The sequence below is a fragment of the Vicia villosa genome, unplaced genomic scaffold, assembly GCF_029867415.1.
Source record: "Vicia villosa cultivar HV-30 ecotype Madison, WI unplaced genomic scaffold, Vvil1.0 ctg.001670F_1_1, whole genome shotgun sequence".
Taxonomy (NCBI): Eukaryota; Viridiplantae; Streptophyta; class Magnoliopsida; order Fabales; family Fabaceae; genus Vicia; species Vicia villosa.
The window spans coordinates 453,240-476,864 of NW_026705694.1; the positions used below are offsets into that span (position 1 = coordinate 453,240).

At 32.6% G+C, this 23,625-nt stretch overlaps 1 pseudogene; it reads left to right on the forward strand.

Moving 5' to 3' along the window:
* Positions 1–14,945: 14,945 nt before the first annotated feature.
* LOC131636228 (uncharacterized) lies at positions 14,946–15,960 on the forward strand (annotated as a pseudogene).
* Positions 15,961–23,625: the final 7,665 nt, after the last annotated feature.

Genomic DNA, 23,625 nt, shown 5'->3' on the forward strand with positions numbered 1-23,625 from the left:
CAAGTGACTTGAAAATCATCTTGACTTCAATGATGTGTTCACTCAGATAGGTCCATTCGAATGTTGCTTGCCATGGTGACACAGTTCGACCTTGAACTGGAACAGATGGATGTGAAGACTGCATTCTTATATGGTGATCTAGATGAAACGATCCTAATGAGACAACCTGAAGCGTATGTCGAAAAAGGAAAGGAAGATTATGTGTGCAAGTTAAAGAGATATTTGTATGGGCTGAAACAATCTCCTCGATGGTGGAATAGGAGATTTGACAAGTTCATGGCACGCATAAGTTTCATTAGAAGTCAGTTCGACCATTGCGTGTACTTCCAATTTCGACCTGGTAATTCGTTTGTCATTTTGTTGCTTTATGTGGATGATATTCTCATATCAAGCAACAATGTCGAAGATGTAAAGAGGGTGAAGGCTGAACTCAATGAGGAGTTAGATATGAAGGATCTGGGAGTTGCTTCCAGGATTCTTGGAATTGACATTCGAAGAGATAGAAAGAAGTCAAAGTTATGCTTATCTCAAGAGGCATATCTACGAAAGATTCTCGAAAAGTTTGGCATGTCGAATTCGAAGCCAATTGTGACTCCGACAAACCCTCAATTCAAGATGAGTATTGATCAGTGTCCCAGTACTGATGTCGAAAGAGCCTATATGAATAACATCCCATATGCTAATATAGTTGGTTCTTTAATGTATGCTATGGTCTGTACTAGACCCGACATAGCATATGCAGTAGGTCTTGTAAGCAGGTACATGGCGAATCCTAGAAAGGCTCACTGGCAAGCATTGAAGTGGATTTTAAGGTACATAAATGAGTCTCTGAACAGAGTCCTAATTTATGGTGGAGCCTTGGGTGAAGATAGTAAAGTAATAATCGAAGGATATGTCGGCTCTAATTATGCAGGTTGTATGGATTCTAGAAAATCTATTTCTGGATATGTTTTTACTATGTTTGGCACATCAATTAGTTGGAAAGCAACACTTCAGAAGGTTGTTGCTCTATCAAGCACTGAAGTGGAGTATATTTCCCTAACTGAAGCTGTGAAAGAAGCATTGTGGCTTGAAGGTTTTGCAAAGGAGCTAAAACTTCAAGGTCGAGGTATCACTGTTAAATGTGATAGTCAAAGTGCGATACACCTGTCGAAGAACTCAGCATATCGTGAGCGAACTAAGCACATCGATGTGAGGTTGCATTTCGTCAGAGGAGTAATCGAGCGTGGAGAAGTCCAAGTGCTGAAGATTTCGACAGATCACAATGCTGCTGATATAATCACCAAGTCATTGCCGAGTTGCAAGTTTTTCCACTGTATGCAGTTGATAAAGTTGCATGAAGAAAGCTAGTTTGTTTCCTTGATGTTGTAGAGTTAGATCCAAGGTGGAAATTTGTGAGATATTGGATCGAACTCTAGTATGGTCGAAGGGTAGCTTCATGGTTCGACAGGATTAAGCATGAAGTCGAAGATTGTTCACATGCTGATGTCGAAGATGCTAGGGTTGTTAGCATGTTAAATTAGGTTTTAGTGTTTAAACCCTAATTTGTTAAGTTGGCTTGTTTATTAAGTTAGCTTGTGTTATGTGCTTTGTGGAAAAAGCCTATTAGTTAGTATGTTAGGTTTTATTATAAATAGCATACTAGTCTCTCATCATTGTACACAGCAAATCCTAATTTAGGGTGAGAGAGGTTATTTGTTATTCTTGCAAACTTGTAATCTTGGTTTCTAAGAGAAAGTAAAAGAAAAGCAGTTATAACCAATTCTTGTGTTTTTCTTCTTCCTTTTCCTTTATTCTTCCCTTGTATTATACTTTGTTCTTGACATTGAATTCACAACACTTTCATATTAAAAACTCTCAATTATTATTAAAAACTCTCAAGACCAAATTTTAGAGAGAAGAGTAAGTCACCTCTATGATTCTCTATGTTATTTTTCTTTCTTTAACTTTTATTTTTTATTATTTATTTTCTACTGCTCAAACTAAATTATTCCAAATATTTTAAAAATAAATTTTAAGTGATTAAAAATAAAATCAAACGTAAACTAAATATTATTCAATTCACTTAAATACATCAAAATCAATTTTATATTTTTAAAATCAATTTAGGGATTAAAAATAAAATCAGACTAAATATTACTCAATTTACCCTATATTTTAACTTTGTAAGTTTTTTAAGATCTCTAAATATAAACTAAAAATTTTAATCTTTTAACTTTTGAAACAGTATTGTGTAGTTTTTCAATGTCCTATCTACAATCTCTTTTTAATTAATTAAAAAATTGAATCGATTAATAACATCTGACGTACCACTAAGGGCATAAGAGATAAGCTTGGTACCACTGGTGGTACCTAAGAATCCTTCAAACTACATACCAGCAAAAAAATGAGAACTAGCCATAAATTAACAGTTTTTATTATTGCACAAATATTAATAAAGCTATATTAAAATTAGTGGTGACAAAATCGGTTCGGTCTGTGAGAAAAATTTATTTTTTTCGCACTTTTCTGCAAGGCGAGTCTAAACGGGACAGACATGCTCGTTGTCAGCCCCGCCTTATTTTTTTACAAATCGAGTCTAAACGGGACAGACATGCTCGTTGTCAGCCCTATTTAAAACACTCCTTGTGTGGACATGTTATTGGTCATAACACTTTATTATATTATTTTTAAAATAAAAATATTCTCTTCTTAAAAATAAAATTGATTTACTTTATTAATATTAAGAAAAAAGTATGAAACAAAATCAATAATATTAATTTCATATATAACTAATATTCTAAATCTTCTATAAAAATAATTAAATTTAAATAAAAATGATTAGTATAGACATAAAAAACCTTATCCTAAAATATGCTCTAAGTTTTCAATATGCGATGTATTTAGTAGTTACTATTATAAAATAAGATAGAGTGGCTGTTAACCTTCACTCATATTTTGAGATGCACGTATCTTTGGATTTATTAAATCGAACAATTTTTGTTTTATTGTGATTGTATAAATTTGAACGAGGATTTTAAAAAGATTTCCTGACGTGTCTCAATAAAAAACTAAGATATTCTAATTCGCATGATTTGCATGTTTATACACCCACCGTCAAAGTGTTGGGTCTCCTCTAATTGGAGCTTGAAGACATGATTGAAGTTGACTGCATCACTCAGTTTATTCTTTCAAACTTTGGAGACTTTTAAGATGGAGCATTAAACAAACCGTCCACTTGAATATACAATGCTACTATTATATTAGAAAACAATTTTAAGGGTGTGGTGGATACACTTCCCTTGACTTTGTATGTTTTTCTTCTCTTAGTGGTTCTTGTATAATGTAAACGGTAGAGTGTAGATAGAGTAACTTTAATTTCTTGTGTTTATTACTTTGTTTGTGGACCAAAATTGATTGATTTTAAATTACATTAAGCTTTTGTATTTAAATGCTTTTACAAGTATAATAACATTAGACTAAAAGTCAAGTGTAGAGGTACAAAGTCAGACAACAAGTTTGATGATTATTGAAATTTGATGAATAAGAAAAATTTTGGACAAATTAGGCAATAGATAAATTAAGGAGTCTTTCATCACGCGGCGCAAGTAACAATTGTGTTCTTGTCATGAACGAAATTAGAAATATTTTATGACAGGAAGACAATTTTGTTGGGTTTGGTTGAAAATATATATGTTGAAGAAGTCCCACATCGCTTAGTTTTGTGAAGGAAGAGGGAGTCCAAGGCTATATAAAAAATTCAAGTTTTTCGTTACATGATGCACCAGTCAAAAGCACTTTACTTGTATTTGACTTTCTTTATTCTCTTATGCTCTTGTGTTAGACTGTTATGAGATGTAGTTAAATATTTATTTTGGAGGGTGTGGGTGTACTAGGGGGCCTGAGGTATTTAAGAGTATATTATGTGTTGTAACAATTTTCACATAGTGTTATTCTTTGGTTGTCTATTTACAATAACCGTGGTTTTTCTCCAGTTTTGGAGTTTCCACGTTAATCTCTTGTGTTGTTATTTTGTTCCTCTTTTTTCTCTATGTTTGGTATTATCCAAACAACTGGTATCAGAGTTCTAAGTATGCTCTGTGGTTGCAGAATTGTCTGATCTTCCACATCAGAAAAGAATGGTGGTGTTGTGAAAGAGTTGTTGAACTGAAGTCATAAGTTTTGTTGTGTAGTTTGGGTTAGAGAAAGTTGATGAAAGAATTATTTTTGACTTGTGGAAAGTTCAAGTCAAAGATGTGTTGATAAGATCAAGATTACACAAGGTGCAAGATTATGTCGGTGGTTGAAGAGCTTCCTGCCAACAAGAAAGTTACTCCATAAGTTTTCAACCTGATTTTCGGCATGTGAAATTTTTTGGAGTGGTTTACCTTCAAGTGAAATTTATTCTTCATGATAAAGTATATTATTAGCGGTGATGACAGTGTGAAATTCTTGAAGTGGTTTAGCTTCAAGTGAAATATATTCTTCATGAAAGAGTATGATAGTTTTTAAAACTATGATTGTTGGTGAAGACAATGAAAGTTGATGTATTATTTTCAATCAAGGTGAAGATTGATGAGATTGGTTGAAAATACACATGTTATACTCTTTATGGTGGAGTATGATTGTCAATGAAGACAATGAAAATTTACGTATTATTTTCAATCAAGGTGGAGAATGTTGGATTATATATATATATATATATATATATATATATATATATATATATATATATATATATATATATATATATATATATATATATATATATATATATATATATATATATATATATGATGCAAACAATTAAACAACAAATACAAGTAGTCTAGTGGAAGGGGAGCCCCTTCGACTCAAATAAATATTTAAAAAAACAAACCTTAAATCCAGATAATTTTATGCTCTAGCAATCAATCATAGAGAACTTTTCCAAGTGTCTTTAGCTTTCAAGCGCTTCATGTTTTATTTAGGTTAAAAATATTAATATTCAACATGCTATTATAATGAATGTCTCTTATGTTTCATTCGAATCTCTAATGACATAGTCTTGAGCATTGATAATCATTAAATGGACGTTAAAGGTTTATTTAAGGCCATTGAAAATCCTAAAAAAATGCTTAGGGTCTGTTTGGTAAAAATAGCGGTTGACTGATAAGCTAGCTGATAGCTTATAGCTTATGACTGATGGCTGATGACTGATGACTTATAGCTTATAGCGGATGATTGAGACTGATAACTTATAAGCTCATTGAAGTGTTTGGTAAAATTAGCGGTTCAATTAACTTATAAATGTAAAATGACATAAAAGATATTTAATATATAATTATTTTATTTTAAATTAAAATAAATTATAAGGGTTAAAAATGGATTTTAATTGAAATAATAAGGATAAAAAAGGAAGAAAAAGTAATAAGCTATAAGACATAAGCTAAAACGCAATTTGAAATAGCGTCTGAAAAATAAGCTATAAGCTAGTAAAATAAGCTATAAGCTCGTGATGAAAAGACCGTTACCAAACGAGTCTAAATTATCATATGAGCTTATAAGACATAAGACATAAGACATAAGCTCGAAAATATGTCTTACCAAACAGAGCCTTAATATATCCCTCTGTTCAAATTAAAAACTGAGGTAAATAAGCTTTTTTTTGTATTACATTGTTTACACAGAATGTTAAAATACAATGTTTACAACAAATCTTCGACGATATCCAAAATTTGTTGCATAACCTTTGTTCCCAAAAAAAAAACTTCATAACTTATCCAACTTCTGATAAGTTATATGTTCTTACCATGAAAATTTTTATTTTCTACATTTGCAATCCATTCTAGAGATCTGTTTCTCAAGTTCCTGAGTGTTTCTTGATTAAAAATATTTCATGGAAAATCCATCCAAAAACATTTTTTGTAGTAGCAACTCATGAAATGGATAGTGGTAAATATTTCTTCTTTTTGGGGCAGCTACATATAAGTTAGTATTAGGTTAAAATCTGTTTAACAAGAGTTTTTTATAGTAAAATCTGAATATTCTACCCCTCGGTTTTATAAAAAAATTGAGGTAAATTGTCTACTTATTTTAACCATCACCTTAGTTAAGACAAAAACCGAGATGAGTAATTATTTTTTCTTTAGAATTATATCGTTTACACAAAATATTAAAATAAATTATTTACAATAAATTTTTGCTCTTAATACTGAATATCTTTGCTGATATCCATCTTTTGACAAGTTATTTGTTCCAACAATGAGAAATTTACTTTTCAAAGGTTAAGCTCCCTTCATTGTTTAACTTTTTAAGGTTGAGCTCCATTCTTTGTGTAAATTGAAGCAAGAATGATTTTCTGCACTTTCAATCTAGAAACGGTGTACTTTTCAAAGGTTGAGCTCTCTTCTTTAATTTAAGGGTTGTTCCAAAAATACAACAACAACATCAGCACCATTATGTGAGATAGACTGTGTCATATCCCAAATTTTGACTCTACGATTCCTTAATCATTTGCATACATCCCACTAATCAAGATCACCATCTTGAGGATTCAACTTTAGATTTGTGCTCATCTCACCTTTGGAGGAATCACCAAGCACCCATGTTTGTTGTAAATTTGGGAATACTTCTTTTTGTATTATACTAACCAAAATACAAAAAGATGTTTTTCTCTTTTCAAGACTTTGTGCATTGTAGGTGATTGAATCAAGTGCATCCACACCTCTCGTAAAGCTAGGGTTTTTGAGGATCGACCCTAAATTAATTGATCATTCTTTAAAGTTAAATGGGTTAAACTTGAAGACATATATTCTTATTATGAAGTACCAAGTTCTAAGCATCTCTCAACTCCATTTGACCAAGTATATCTCAAGATTATGTGGCTTGATTCTTCAAGGATCTTCATAGGTTCATGAGTTTATTTCCATGCCTTCTTCAACAAGCTTCCTCAAGCCAAGAGCTTTACAAAAAACGTGCTTCAAAATAATATAATTTCAAGATCTTATATGCCTTCTCATGCTTTATCATGCAAGAAAAGTTCAAGAGATTTAAAATTGGTACAAGAAGTTTGACCTAATTTGACAAGTTCTTGATTCCATGATCAAAAGAGTATAACTCCTTCAATTTTCAACACTTTTGAGGGCTTATTTTTGAAAATTATTCTCCTTGACATCATTAACAACTTCTCTACACAATTCAAGAGGAAATTTTGTGAAGAAAGTCATCAAAAGTAAGAAGACATCATAAGTCTCCCTTTGAAAGTTTTAGGAATTGTGCATTATCTTCAAAAGATCATAACTTGATCAATTTTTAGCATGTTGAGCCCATTATTTTTTCATAGTAATCTTGAATAAGTCTAATTCAATCCATCTTTGAAGATCAAGAGCAAATTTTGTGGATTTAGTGGAATTTTCAAGTATGGCGTGTAAATCTTTAAAAGTGCATAACTCTCTCAATTTTCAACATTTTTGGGCGGTTATTTTTCCCAAATGTTCACATTGAATAGAAGAACATTTAATCTTTAAAGATACAAGCCAAATTCATGCTCTAAGGCATTTTAAAATTGCAAGCCCTTTGCACATAAAACTTGGGTATGACCTGTTTTATGCAAGGCATATCCTAGAATTTCAGGGTTTTTCCTCAAAACCTTATGGTCATAACTTTCTCCTTAAGCATCCACTTTCTTCCATTCTTTTTTCATTGTGTCCTTCATGACAAGGAGAGTATTTGGCTCAAAGAAACTAAGGAAACACACGAGCCAATTTCAAATGGCCTTGGCTTAAACATGGTGTCTCAACTTTGAATTTTGACACATTATCAGTTTTGCATTATCACTCTAAATCAAATTACAAGTCAAATTGGTGCATGTTTGTTTAAACATGATTAGAAACCTTCCAAAAGTTGGTTAGTGCTTTGAAATACAAGTTTTGGTTGAGTTTTGAGGGAATTGCAAGCAACATTTTTCATGCTTCAACCTTCACACGTTTTCACTGAATTCTTGATCATTTCACACGCTTTTTGATTCCTTGAGCTCGGCTATAAGTAGAGGATCATACTCCATTCATTTCCCAATCTTTTGAGAGCCAAAGTACCCCTGCTAAGATCCCATTCAAACTCTTAAGCTTGTAATTCGTTTTTTCATTTCCAAACCTCAAATACTCAAATCCTTCACCAGATCATTTACAAGTCAAATCGTGCCCCCTTGAAGCTCCATTGTTCAGTTTTCAGAAGCTTTTTGGTGAACTTCATTCTGGTAGAAATCTCTACCAAATCAACTCAAATTTATGGCTAACATGAAGCTCTTGATTCACTGATACTCATTGCACAATTAATTTTAAGGTTTGGTTTAGTTTGATGCATCTATTCTTGAGATTTTCAGTTTTAAACTCCTCTATTTTTTTCCAAATCGAGTAACTTGTGTTTTAAATAAATGTTTTGCGAGGACATGGTTAAGATCGTCCAGGAGAGACGAACACAATGATACCACTATGAGCGTCTAATTTTTTAGTTTGACTGATCCAAGTTTTTCTGCAAATTCCTTTGAATCTTTGAGGCTCGAGGTTGAAGATGATAAGTTGTCATCATCTAGCCAATGAGAGTGTGCCAATTGTTTTAATTTTGTTGGTTAATTGCTTTTGCACTTTGTGTGTTGCTTTAGTGAGGGTTCATGGTGTTCAGCGCCATCCAGATCCATTGGATGCGCCACATCATTCAATGAAATTAGATCCGGCGCTTTTCATATGTTCTGATTGTATTCCTTTTTCTTATTTTCGTTTAACTTCAAAAATTCATAACTCTTTCATTTTAATTCCAAAATTTATGAAAAAAAACCAAAAATACTTTAAATCTTTTCTGATTTTATGACTACGTTTCCTTTATTTATTTATTTTATCATTTGGTATTTTTAATATTTTATCTCATAGTCCTGGACTTATGGTGATCTTTGATTTGAATTTATTTAGTGTTTAGGTATTTGATTTGTTTTTTTGTTTCTTATTTTCTATTTTAAAAAATCTTTTAATATTTGATTTGATTTTCTTCATCTCTTTTTCTTTTTTCTTTTTGATTAGTGGGTGTAAGTTTTGAAAATCCATTGTGTAAAGGTTTTGATTTTATCAATTCTCTTATGGATCATTAAGATGAAATCCAATAAAAATAAAAAGGAATTCATGTGGACACCTTTGATTTTATTTCAATTCTTTCTCCTCCCTCTTCCTCTTAATCCTATTCTTGGTTTTTTACTGTTATTTTACATGTGTTGCAAGCTGTAGGAGAATGATTTTATATATCATTTCTCTAACTTGTTCTTAAACACATAAATTGTTATTGACCGACCTCGTTGCAGGGTGACTTCTATATAAGTTATTTGGCGATTGCTTAACATAGAGTTAAGTTTGTCCTGTATCAGAAAATGATCATTCGTTGCCTAAACCTATGTTTACAAACCCAAGGATGGTTGATTATTTGATAATAGGCTCAAGACCTTTGCAAACTTGTTGTTTAGAGGCTTTGATTCTATCAATACTCTGATAAGATTTCATTAACTTTGATTTAAGTTCGTTAGTCAATCATCATTAATCATTCATGTTGACTACTAATAACTAACCACTAACATCTAACTTTTATTTATGCTTTTATTATTTTATTTTCTTTAACTTTTATTCTTGCTTTATGTTACCATCCATCAACCATATATCATTGTTTATGCTTATGTACTTTCGTCTTTGTCCATTTGGACTTTTATTTTGCTTTGTTCTTAAAACATTAATAATTAAACTTGAATCATAAAAAACCTAATGAGGACTTAGAATTTGGTTGCTATACCCTAAGCTTAGAGAATGGACTATTGGACTAAGACCTTGATACCTTGATTATTTTTTGTTGATATTCTGGAAGTCCTTGGAGTTTACTCCAAGGAATTAGGTTATTTCTCTTTATGTGTGCAGATTATTATGTATAAAGTTCTTGAGGTTTAAATTCCAAGGCATAGTGATTGAGAATTCATCTGTACACAACTGTTACTCTGCCCAATTTTTGTCTCAAGTTCTTATAGTGCATTTGCAAGCTTTGTGCAAGTTATACATATGGAGATGTTATGTTCATCTGGTACTTTGTATTGTGATTGTTTGGTTGGTTAATCCAAGGATGGGAATTCTATAATGACTACTTTATGTCAAGTGTTGGCTTCTTGATTGATTAGTTTGTTCTTTTCCTTATACAAAATCTTCTTTGATTTTCAAAATCTTCTCCCTTTTTCAAAATCTTCTTATGTTTGCAAACTCTTTAAAAACTATCTTAATTTAAAAAATATATATCTTTTGCCCTTTGTGGCCTTTCTTTAAATCCTTTTTTTCTAAAAGTTTAGACATGAATGATTATTTTAGTGGTGATGTAATCCCCCAAAAGGTCTTGATATGTGTAACACCCCGATTTTTAACAGCGAGAGTGTATTTTTAAAAGGGACTATTTTCATAAATAAATCAATTAATGGTTTTCATGATATAAAATAACGTCCCTTTTAATTATTATTTTTTAAATTATAGTATATTCACACCTCTATAATATAATTTTTACTAATAAGATCTTAGAATTTGTATTTCATTAGTAGTTCAAGATATAAGTTTCCTAAAATTCTTGATTTCATTCTCTTTAATGTTGGGTAAAATTAGCCGCCTTAATTTTTAAAACAACCCCTGTTTGATAAAAAAAATTTGGTGATAGAATAAAAAATTATTTATGAAAGAATTATAAAATAAAAACAGTTTCTCTTTGGAAATAAGTTTGGGTCTCTAAAAAAATGATACTTTTACCCGCTTAAAATTTTGAAATGATCTCTGTTCATAACGAAATTTTAGCAATGAAAACATAAATTATTTTTAATAGATTAATAAAAAGTTAATAATAAATTTTATTTTTTCGACCGATTTTTTTTATAGACGCAGTATAGAATAACCGGAAAAAAATGTTCTCTTATCAGCAAAAATCATTTCGGACATTTTTATCAGTATCACATAACACCGGAAACTGCACTAATGTGAAAAAAAAGAATATAGAGTCATCATTGGAAGGATATACGATAAGATATCCTGCAGATTAGGAACTGATGGATAATTATTAGATGACGTCGGGAAGGCTTATCTTATAGTAACTCTTAAACAATAATGAAACATGGAGGGTAATCCTACTGATATTACCTTTCACCAAAGTAGTATTTAAATACTACAAGACTTACATCATACAATACATGCACACTGGACGACAAGTCTCTACACTACTTCTAAGTCTCTACCACAACTTTTTGTTAAGGTAAACAAATTTTTTCTCTAAGAACTACCATGTTTATAAATTACCTGCGAATAGTGTTCTCATAGCAATTGATTTATTTTTTTACTTTTTGCAACTTAGTTGTTTTGAATAAATGGTTTTTAAATAAATTAAAATGGACTTTGTAAGAATATTGTGAATATAAGTAGAGTAGAGTTAAATAATAAAATTATAATTAATTTGTAATTGTTATTTGAAGATAGTGACTAAATTTTTGGAATATAATGACTAAATTGTTATATATCCAACCAGTATGATTTGGGCTAATGAGGTTTTTCAAAAACAAAAGCCAAAGAGGGATTACTAGTTACTAAGGGTTATGAAAATATTTTATACTACTGTTAATCATTTTGATATAACAAAATAAGAGGATATTGATCTACTTAGCACTTTACATATATGCATAATATCATGTAAGTGTAAACACATACTATGTAAAAATATTTTTGCATTTAAATGTTTTTTTTAAATGTGGTGTTTATTAGGAGAAGTGATATTCAATATGATTATAACTAATTTTATTTTTATATTTATGCTTTGATTCAAAATTTATTATGACTATATTTAAAACTACATAAGTAAACTAGGCTTCGTGTTAGTTACTCGTATTGAAAAGTTTTTCTAAATCACTTTTATAAATGAGTTTTTAAGAATCATTTTATTTGAATCTAAATGATGACATTTTAATTTTATAAACAGGCTTTAAATTGTAAGATTTACCTGACATGAGAAATTGATAATTTTATAAATATATGTTGGAGTATATCTTAAAAGATAATTTTTCTATTATGTTGTAGGATTGTATTTTATTTTAAATACATGAATATCAATTCATTTTGGATAGAATTTGATTTATCTTTTTTCATTTATGTTTTGAAGTAGATAATTTTATTATTTTTTAACTTGAATTAAGACTTAATTTAAATAAATAATGGAATAAAATATTAAACCGAATGATCTCAAAGTTTACCACGTACGAGTTCATTTTATATTAATTGTTCTAATTTAGTTAGTTTTGGATAAAGGTGCACGACCCGCCAACCAATTTGAAACAAAACATCAATTCTACAACTCTCGTAACATTAAGGGCATCTCTCTATTTCTATATACTTCTCTAAATATATATAAATATATGTGGTATATAACTGCGTTGTATCTTCTTACATGTTTACTTTGAAGGTGGATAATTGTGAAGGTGAGTAAATGCTATATACATGTGTTTTATGCAAAAAAATTATGCATGAGATAAGTGAATACTTATGGTGATGTACCCATATGTTGAAATGGGGAATTGTATGCTCATACATTTCATGGTTACGTGGCTACCAGAGAGGAGTCACAAGGTGCACACCAGAGATGTGGCACAGGGTGTATGTCCAAGAGGGAACCACCTTATCCCGTAGTGGATCATTGATTCTGATTGACGGGTAAGATACCTATCACCTTAGTGGCGCTAAATCCTGAAGCGATACCACAACCCTTTGCGGAGGGATTGATATTGCGAAATCATATGCATCGACATATAGACATTGCATTAGGAATGAGTCTTAATTTTGCTATATGTATTTTTATTTGTAAATGTTTATATACATGTGTTAGAATGAGATCTCTAGCCATGTATAATGTATCCTATGTTTATGCTTATTGCTCCGCTCTTGTATATTTGTTATTTTTGGATTGATGACCCTTTCAGTGGATTGTGTGGGCTATACGCCAATAGATTATGATGCACCTAGGACACGAGGAGACACCGCCATCGAGGGTGACGAACTTCACCTTCCCTGATGCATGGACTGACACGTATTGGGGGTTCGACCCGGCCCTAGGACGACTCACATATACCGGGAACATGTTCGAGATCACTACTATCATGGGATAGGATCTGAAAAACCACTTACTCCCGTAGGAACATGAGCTTCCATATTCTAGCTTCCTTGATCATATATAGTTTTCTCTCAGGTGTGATTGACCGTTTCAGATTATTGACTCCTCCTTCAGCCCCACCTGGACCCTCATACGCTCTAGTCATTGGAGGGGGGCCATTCTATCATGATATATCTATGCCACCCGTAGACTTACATATGTTGTTAGGGTTACCCTCGACAAATACGTGTGACATTTTTCCGATAGGCGAGCTCCCTCGTATCGACCCGACACGCGTGCCATCATTGGAGTCGGACGTAGGTGGAGCAGAGGATGGCGTAGGTGGAGTAAAGGATGATGATGATGATTATGATCCCTCAGAGCATGATTATGATAGCGGACATGATGGTTCTGATCATACCCCGTTGAGCGCTTGTAGGGGTTTGTACGGAGTTGGAGCTGGAGAGTATTGCAGTTGTCATTAGATTTCGATCACGGTAGTTAGGGAGTAGATGATAGTAATATTTTCAGCATTAGATGACGGTTAATGTATGCGTGGTTCGGACTTTCCCTGTGGCAGCTCTCCTGTGTGAGTGTCTACCGGGGACTTATTTTATCATTTTATGGTTTGTATTGGTAACCACTATCAGCGCTTTATAACTTATGACACTACATCGTATTTATGTATAGTATGTTTTCCTTATGTTCTAATCTATTTCATCTAATTTCCCTTATAAACCTAGGTTGAGTTCTTAGAACATATCTAAATACAAAACTCATCATAGGGTTTAATTATTTTATTTTATAAAAAAAAAGGGACATTATTTTGTATAAGGAAAAACATTAATTGATTTATTTATTGAAATAGTCCCTTTTAAAAATACACAGTCGCTGTTAAAAATCGGGGTGTTACATTATGGTATCAGAGCCTAGGTTTAAGCTTCTTAGGAACCGTTAGTTTAGTGTCTTAAGTTGATCACACGTTGAGTAAATTCTTAATGACCAGCTACACATTTTCGGGATCGTAAAATTTTGACAACCACTCGCAATTTGGAAGTAAGATATTGGAATTTCTCTTGAAACAAGCAATGAGAATTCTAATTGGGTATTGATTTTGTAGGAGAACTATGCCTCCAAGACGTGACAATACTAATGATCATCAGGTGGATCAACTGGCCCAAGCTATGGCCAATATGGCAGCCGCTGTCACCGCCCAAACTGCTGCTAAGAACCTTCTAGATTTGGAGAAGCGGGACAGAGAGATAAGAGTTGCAGAATTAAGAGGATTAACCGAGTTTTGTCGCCACGATCCACCTAAATTCCAAGGGGGTTTTACTCCCGAGAAAGCGGACTTATGGTTACAATAAATTGAAAAGATCTTTGAGGTAATCAATTTCCCTCCAAGGGCAAGAGTGTTGTATGCCACGTATCTTCTCTTAGGCGACGCAGAGTATTGGTGGAGAAGCACTAGGTTGATGATGGAGGGTGCACAGGAAGAAGTGAACTAGGAAGCCTTTAAGACAAAGTTCCTAGACAAATACTTTCCCATAAGTGCGAGGACCAAATTGGGAGATGATTTTCTGAAACTTCGACAAAGGGGTATGACTGTAGGTGAGTACGCCGCCAAATTTTAAAATTTATCTAGGTATTACCGATTCTTCCGGGAAGGAGTAGATGAAGTTTACATGTGTCACCTTTTCCAAGAAGGACTCAAGTACGAACTACAAGACTCAGTGGTACCATTAGGGATACAACGTTTTCAACCATTGGTGGAGAAATGTAGGTAAGTGGAAGAAATGAAGAATAAGAGGAAAAATCGCAGGGCGGTCCAGAACTGTGGAGGACCTAATCGCCTAAATTTTCAAAATCAAGAACGTAATAAACAGCAGATGCGGCCATACCAACGACCACACTATAACAACCGAGGACCTCAAAGAACAGAAAACTATAACACCGTAGGAGGAGGAGGAACTCAAGTTGCTCCAGGGGTACGTTGTTACCAGTGTGGTGAAGGTGGGCATTATGCGAGCGAACGTCCTAATAAGGGTCTTATCTGCTTCAAATGCAACAAAAGAGGACATGTGGCAAAGAATTGCAAAGACCCAAAGGCTGAACTAGCTGTGAGTACTACTATAAATGTCCGACCAACTGCTCAAGGGAGAGTGTATTGCATGGGTGCAGAAGGAAGATCTCTGTCCAACAACTTAATCCAGGGGATTTGTGAAATTGAAGGTACCATTTTAACTGCACTTTTCCATTAGGGGGAAACACATTCATTCATAACCAAGGAATGCGTTGATCAATTTAAAATGATAGTAACTCCACTACCTTTTGACTTGGTAGTATCTACCCTTGCTAAGGTTATAACTGTGAACACTGCATGCTTATTATGTAAAGTAGTGGTTCAAGAGAGAGAATTTCTAGTTAATCTAATATGCCTACCCCTACAATCTCTCGAGATTATTCTCTGGATGGATTGGATGTCATATAATTATGTTATGTTAGATTGTGCTTGAAAGTTAGTTATTTTGCCTGAGCCGAGGTCGTTAAATATCTATCAACTAACTAACTTAAAGTTTCTCGAAAGAATGGAGCCTTTCAATACTTGCTAGTACGGAGGTGAGGGCTGAAGTCAGTATTGAAGACATGTTAGTTACTCAAGAATTTCCGGATGTATTTCCCAATGATATTCTCGGTTTACCACCTGTAAGAGACATTGAATTCTTCATTGACTTACACCCGGGAACGGGACCCATTTCCAATGCACCACATCAGATGGCGCCAATGGAACTCCAAGAACTTAAAGAATAATTGGAAGACTTTATGGAGAAGGGACTCATTAGGCAAAGTGTTTCCCCATGGGGAGCTCTAGTGCTTTTGGTAAAGAAAAAGGACGGGCGTTCCTGACTATGTGTGGACTACAGGCAACTTAACAAGGCAACCGTAAAGAATCGATATCCCTTACCTCGTATTGATGACTTGATGGACCAACTTAAAGGAGCGTCTGTTTTTTCTATATTTATTTGAAGTCCGACTATCATCGAATTCGGGTAAGAGAGGAAAATATACCCAAGACTGCATTCAGGACTCGTTCTGGACATTATGAGTACCTAGTCATGCCATTTGGAGTGACTAATGTACCCGCTATTTTCTTGGATTACATGAACCGAATTTTCCACCCATTTCTGGAAAAATTCATTGTTGTATTCATTGATGATATCCTTATTTACTCTCGAAGTAAAATTGAACACGAAGGACATCTACGTCAAATGCTACAAATTCTACGAGAAAAGAAGTAGTATGCTAATCCATCCAAATGCGAATTTTTGCTAGAGAGGGTAAATTTCTTGGGACATGTCATATCAAAGGAAGGCATTACTTTCGATCCAGCAAAGATTGAGACCGTGCTCGCATGGAATCAGCCTCAGACAGTCACTGACATAAGAAGTTTTGTAGGACTAGTTGGATAATATCGACGATTCATTGAAGGATTTGCAAAGATAATAGCTCCATTGACTTAACTAACAAGAAAGGATCAACCTTTTGCTTGGACTGAGAAATGTGAAGCTAATTTTCAGTTGTTGAAGAAGAAACTTTCAACATCACCTATCTTGATTCTACCACAACATGAAGAGCCATACAAAGTTTATTGCGATGCATCTCATCAAAGACGAGGATGTGTGTTGATGCAGCACCGAAAGGCGGTAGCATATTCTTAGAGACAATTAAAGACTCGCGAAAGGAATTATCCCACTCAAGATTTGGAACTTGTAGATGTTGTTTTTGCGCTAAAAATTTGGCGCCATTATCTCTACGGATGTATGTTCACAGTGTTCAGTGACCATAAGAGTTTAAAGTATTTGTTTGATCAAAAGGAGTTAAACATGAGACAGAGGAGATGGATGGAAATCTTGAAAGACTACGATTTCACATTACAATATCATCCAGAAAAAGCGAACATGGTGGCAGATGCATTAAGTAGAAAAGGTGTCCTTGAAACAACATCACTGATGGCCAAACAACAAGAACTATGGGAAACATTCAGGGACATACACCTAGACGTGAAATTGGGCCAGGGAACTCTTCAATGTGGAATGATCAAGATCTCTAATGTACTTTTGGAAGAAATTCGGAACTGTCAGAACAATTCACTCTTGGAAGGGAAAAGAGAATTAATGGTACAAGGAAAGGCACCCGGCTTTAAATTAGGACCAGATGACATCTTAAGGTGCAACTAAAGAATTTGTGTACCCGATGTTGTAGAGATAAGGAAATTGATTTTAGAGGAGGCCCACAAGAGCAAATTAAGCTTTCACCCCGGAGCAACAAAAATGTATAAAGATTTGAGACAAAATTATTGGTGGCCAAGAATGAAGAAAGGGGTGGCAGATTACGTAGCATCCTGTTTGACTTGCCAAAAAGCAAAGATAGAACACCAAAGACCACAAGGAATATTGCAAGCCTTAGATGTTCCCGAGTGGAAGTGGGATAGCATTTCAATGGATTTTATCACCGGGTTACCAAAAACTCGAAGAATGCATGACTCAATTTGGGTGATTGTCGATCGTCTGACCAAGTCTTCTCATTTCTTACCGGTGAGAACGACCTATAATGTAGCCAAGTTAACGGAAATTTACATTTCCGAAATTGTAAGACTACATGGGGTACCTTCTAGTATCGTGTCAGATCGAGACCCAAAGTTCACATCACATTTTTGGGGTGCATTACATGAAGCGCTTGGAACAAAGCTAAGATTAAGTTCGGCATATCATCCACAAAATGATGGACAAAATGAACAAACGAATCAGTCGTTGGAGGATCTACTTCGAGCATGTGTGTTGGATGATAGAGGGAGTTGGGATGATATACTACCTTTGATTGAGTTCACCTACAACAACAGTTTTCATACTAGTATCGAAATGGCTCCATTTGAAGCTCTATATGGACGAAAATGTCAGACACCGTCATGCTGGTATCAAGATGGTGAGAGTTTGATTGTAGGTCTAGAAATGGTTCATCAAACTATAGAAAAGGATAAAAGCATTAGGGAAAAGATGAAGGCCTCACAAGATCGTCAAAAAAGCTATGCCGATAAAAGACGCGGGACATTGAATTTTGAAGAAGGAGACCATGTGTTCCTCCGTGTCACACCGACCACGGGGGTGGGGAGAGCAATTAAGGCACGGGAGTTAACTCCTAAGTTTATTGGATCCTACCAATAACTTCAAGAATTGGACCTGTAGCTTACCGAATTGCATTACCACACTTTCTAACTGGAATACATGACGTGTTCCATGTATCACAACTATGGAAGTACATTCCAGACCCTTCTCACGCAATCAAAACAGACACCATTCAGCTTAAGGACATCTTATCATTTGAAGTGGTACCTGTTAGGATTGAGGATAGAAAGATGAAACTGCTAAGGAATAATGAAATTTCGTTAGTAAAAATAATTTGGAACCAAGCCACTTGTGATGCAACTTGGGAACTGGAAAGTGCAATCCAAAATAAATACCTAGAATTGTTTACAGACGTGTAGTTTCGAGGACAAAACTCTTTTAGGGGGGAGTATTGTAAGACCCATAATTTTATAAATAAATAAATATTTTAAAATTATAGTATGTTCGAACTTCTATAATATATTTTTGATCAAATATATAATTAAATAGTATTTATACTAATAAAATCTTAGAATTTTTATTTCATTAGTAGTTCGAGATATAAGTTTCCTACAAATCTTGATTTTAGTCTCTTTAATGTTCGGTAAAATTAACCGCCTTAATTTTTAAAACAACCCATGTTTGATAAGAAAATTTTAGTGATAGAATAACAAAATTATTTATGTAAGAATTATAAAATAAAAATATTTTCTCTTTGGAAATAAATTTCGGTCTCTAAAAAAAACGATAGTTTTACCCACTTAAAATTTTTAAATGATCTCTGTTCATAACGAAACTTTAGCAATGAAAACATAAATTATTTTTATTAGATTAATACAAGTTAATAATAAATTTTATTTTCTCGGCCGATTTTTTTAAAATGACGTAGTATAGAATAACCTGAAAAAATGTTTTATTATCAGCAAAAATCATTTCGGGCATTTTTATCAGTATCACATAACACCTGAAACTGCACTAATGTGGAAAAAAAAAGAATATAGAGTCATCATTGGAAGGATATACGATAAGATGATTAGGAACTGATGGATAATTATAAGATGACGTCGGGAAGGCTTATCTTTTAGTAACTCTTAAAGCGCAATGTAACGTGGAGGGTAATCCTACTGATATTACCTTTCACCAAAGTAGTATTTAAATACTACAAGACTTACCTCATACAATACATGCACACTGTACGACAAGTCTCTACACTACTTCTAAGTCTCTACCACTACTTTTTGCTAAGGTAAACAAATTTCTTCTCTAAGAACTACCATGTTTATAAATTACCTACGAATAGTGTTCTCATAGAAATTGATTTATTTTTGGTGAACACTCCGGTACCCTTGAGTTTTGATGGGTACCGGTACCTTCAACCAATCAAATGGTATAATTTTATATCATGTCACTTATTTATTTTAATTTATTTTAAAATAAATTAACATTTAATAATAGTTTACACTAAAGGTATTGGTACCCAACTTGAATACATGGGTACCAAAGAATTTATCTTTATTTTTTTACTTTTTGCAAATTAGTTGTTTTGAGTAAATGATTTTTAAGTCTCTTTAATGTTAGGTAAATTTAGCCGCCTTAATTTTTTAAACAACCCCTGTTTGATAAGCAAATTTTAGTGATAGAATAACAAAATTATTTATGAAAGAATTATAACATAAAAATATTTTCTCTTTGGAAATAAATTTCGGTCCCTAAAAAAAACGATAGTTTTACCCACTTAAAATTTTTAAATGATCTCTCTTCATAACGAAATTTTAGCAATGAAAACATAAATTATTTATATTAGATTAATAAAAAGTTAATAATAAATTTTATTTTCTCGCCGATTTTTTTTAAATGACGCAGTATAGAGTAACCGGAAAAATGTTTTATTATCAACCAAAATCATTTCGGGCATTTTTATCAGTATCACATAACACTGGAAAATGCACTAATGTGGAAAAAAAGAATATAGAGTCATCATTGGAAGTATATCCGATAAGATATCCTGCAGATTAGGAACTGGTGGATAATTATTAGATGACGTCGGGAAGGCTTATCTTATAGTAACTCTTAAAGAGTAATGTAACGTGGAGCGTAATCCTACTGATATTACCTTTCACCAAAGAAGTATTTAAATACTACAAGACTTACCTCATACAATACATGCACTGTACGACAAGTCTCTACACTACTTCTAAGTCTCTACCACTACTTTTTGCTATGTAAACAAATTTCTTCTCTAAGAACTACCATGTTTATAAATTACCTACGAATAGCGTTCTCATAGCAATTGATTTATTTTTTTACTTTTTGCAAATTAGTTGTTTTGAATAAATGGTTTTTAAGTCTCTTTAATGTTCGGTAAATTTAGCCGCGTTAATTTTTAAAACAACCCCTGTTTGATAAGAAAATTTTAGTGATAGAAGAACAAAATTATTTATGAAAGAATTATAAAATAAAAATGTTTTCTCTTTGAAAATAAATTTCGATCTCTAAAAAAAACGATAGTTTTACCCGCTTAAAATTTTTAAATGATCTCTATTCATAACCAAATTTTAGCAATGAAAACATAAATTATTTTTATTAGATTAATAAAATGTTAATAATTAATTTTAATTTCCCGACCGATTTTTTTTAAACGACACAGTATAGAGTACCCGGAAAAAATGTTTTATTATCAGCAAAAATCATTTCGGGCATTTTTATCAGTATCACATAACACTGAAAATACACTAATGTGAAAAAAAAGAATATAAAGTCATCATTGGAAGGATATACGATAAGATATCACGCAGATTAGAAACTGATGGATAATTATTAGATGACGTCGGGAAGGCTTATCTTATAGTAAATCTTAAAGAGTAATGTAACGTGGAGCGTAATCCTACTGATATTACCTTTCACCAAATTAGTATTTAAATACCACAAGACTTACCTCATACAATACATGCACACTGTACGACAAGTCTCTACATTACTTCTAAGTCTCTACCACTACTTTTTGCTAGGTAAACAAATTTCTTCTCTAAGAACTACCATGTTTATAAATTACCTACGAATAGTGTTCTCATAGCAATTGATTTATTTTTTTACTTTTTGCAAATTAGTTGTTTTGAGTAAGTGGTTTTTAAATCTCTTTAATGTTCGGTAAGTTTAGCCGCCTTAATTTTTAAAACAACCCCTGTTTGATAAGAAAATTTTAGTGATAGAAGAACAAAATTATTTTTGAAAGAATTATGTTAAGAAGTGTGGTTAGGCCTAACTCAACACTACAAAACCGGCTTGTAGGGTGAGGATTGCCTCCACTTATAAGGACATGTTCATGCCATATATTGTCCGATGTGGGACTCTTAACACACCCCCTCACGCCCAGGACTAGACAACTGGAGCGTGGAAATAAATGGAGGGTGGCCCGATAGCGGAAACCATATAAGGTGGCCCACCGGATCTCAAACGAGGCTCTTGATACCATGTTAAGAAATGTGGTTAGGCCTAACTCAACACTACAAAGCCGGTTTTGTAGGGTTGAGTTAGGCCCAACCACGCTTCTTAACAAATTATAAAATAAAAAAGTTTTCTCTTTGAAAATAAATTTCGATCTCTAAAAAAAACAATAGTTTTACCCGCTTAAAAATTTTAAATGATCTCTATTCATAACAAAATTTTAGCAATGAAAACATAAATTATTTTTATTAGATTAATAAAATGTTAATAATTAATTTTATTTTCCCGACCGATTTGTTTTTAAATGATGCAGCATAGAGTACCCGGAAAAAATGTTTTATTATCAGCAAAAATCATTTCGGGCATTTTTATCAGTATCACATAACACTGGAAAATATACTAATGTGGAAAAAAAGAATATAAAGTCATCATTGGAAGGATATACGATAAGATATCATGCATATTAGAAACTGATGGATAATTATTAGACGACGTCGAGAAGGCTTATCTTATAGTAACTCTTAAAGAGTAATGTAACGTGGAGCGTAATCCTACTGAAATTACCTTTCACCAAATTAGTATTTAAATACTACAAGACTTACCTCATACAATACATGCACAGTGTACGACAAGTCTCTACATTACTTCTAAGTCTCTACCACTACTTTTTGCTAAGGTAAACAAATTTCTTCTCTAAGAACTACCATGTTTATAAATTACCTACGAATAGTGTTCTCATAGCAATTGATTTATTTTTTTACTTTTTGCAAATTAGTTGTTTTGAGTAAATGGTTTTTAAGTCTCTTTAATGTTCGGTAAAATTAGCCGCCTTAATTTTTTAAACAACCCCTGTTTGATAAGAAAATTTTAGTGATAGAATAACAAAATTATTTATGAAAGAATTATATTATAAAAATATTTTCTCTTTGAAACTAAATTTCGATCTCTAAAAAAAACGATAGTTTTACCCGCTTAAAATTTTTTAAATGATCTCTATTCATAACAAAATTTTAGCAATGAAAACATAAATTATTTTTATTAGATCAATAAAAAGTTAATAATAAATTTTATTTTCTTGACCGATTTTTTTAAATGATGCAGTATAGAGTAACCGGAAAAAATGTTTTATTATCAGCAAAAATCATTTCGGGCATTTTTATTAGTGTCACATAACACTGGAAAATGCACTAATGTGGAAAAAAAGAATATAGAGTCATCATTGGAAGGATATCCGATAAGATATCCTGCAGATTAGGAACTGATGGATAATTATTAGATGACGTCGGGAAGGCTTATCTTATAGTTACTCTTAAAGAGTAATGTAACGTGGAGCGTAATCCTACTGATATTACCTTTCACCAAAGTAGTATTTAAATACTACAAGACTTACCTCATACAATACATGCACACTGTACGACAAGTCTCTACACTACTTCTAAGTCTCCACCACTACTTTGTGCTAGGTAAACAAATTTCTTCTCTAAGAACTACCATGTTTATAAATTACCTACGAATAGTGTTCTCATAGCAATTGATTTATTTTTTTACTTTTTTCAAATTAGTTGTTTTGAGTAAATGGTTTTTAAGTCTCTTTAATGTTCGGTAAAATTAGCAGCCTTAATTTTTTAAACAACCCCTGTTTGATAAGAAAATTTTAGTGATAGAATAACAAAATTATTTATAAAAGAATTATAACATAAAAATATTTTCTCTTTGGAAATAAATTTCGGTCTCTAAAAAAAAACGATAGTTTTACCCGCTTAATATTTTTAAATGATCTCTCTTCATAACGAAATTTTAGCAATGAAAACATAAATTATTTGTATTAGATTAATAAAAAGTTAATAATAAATTTTATTTTCTCGACTAA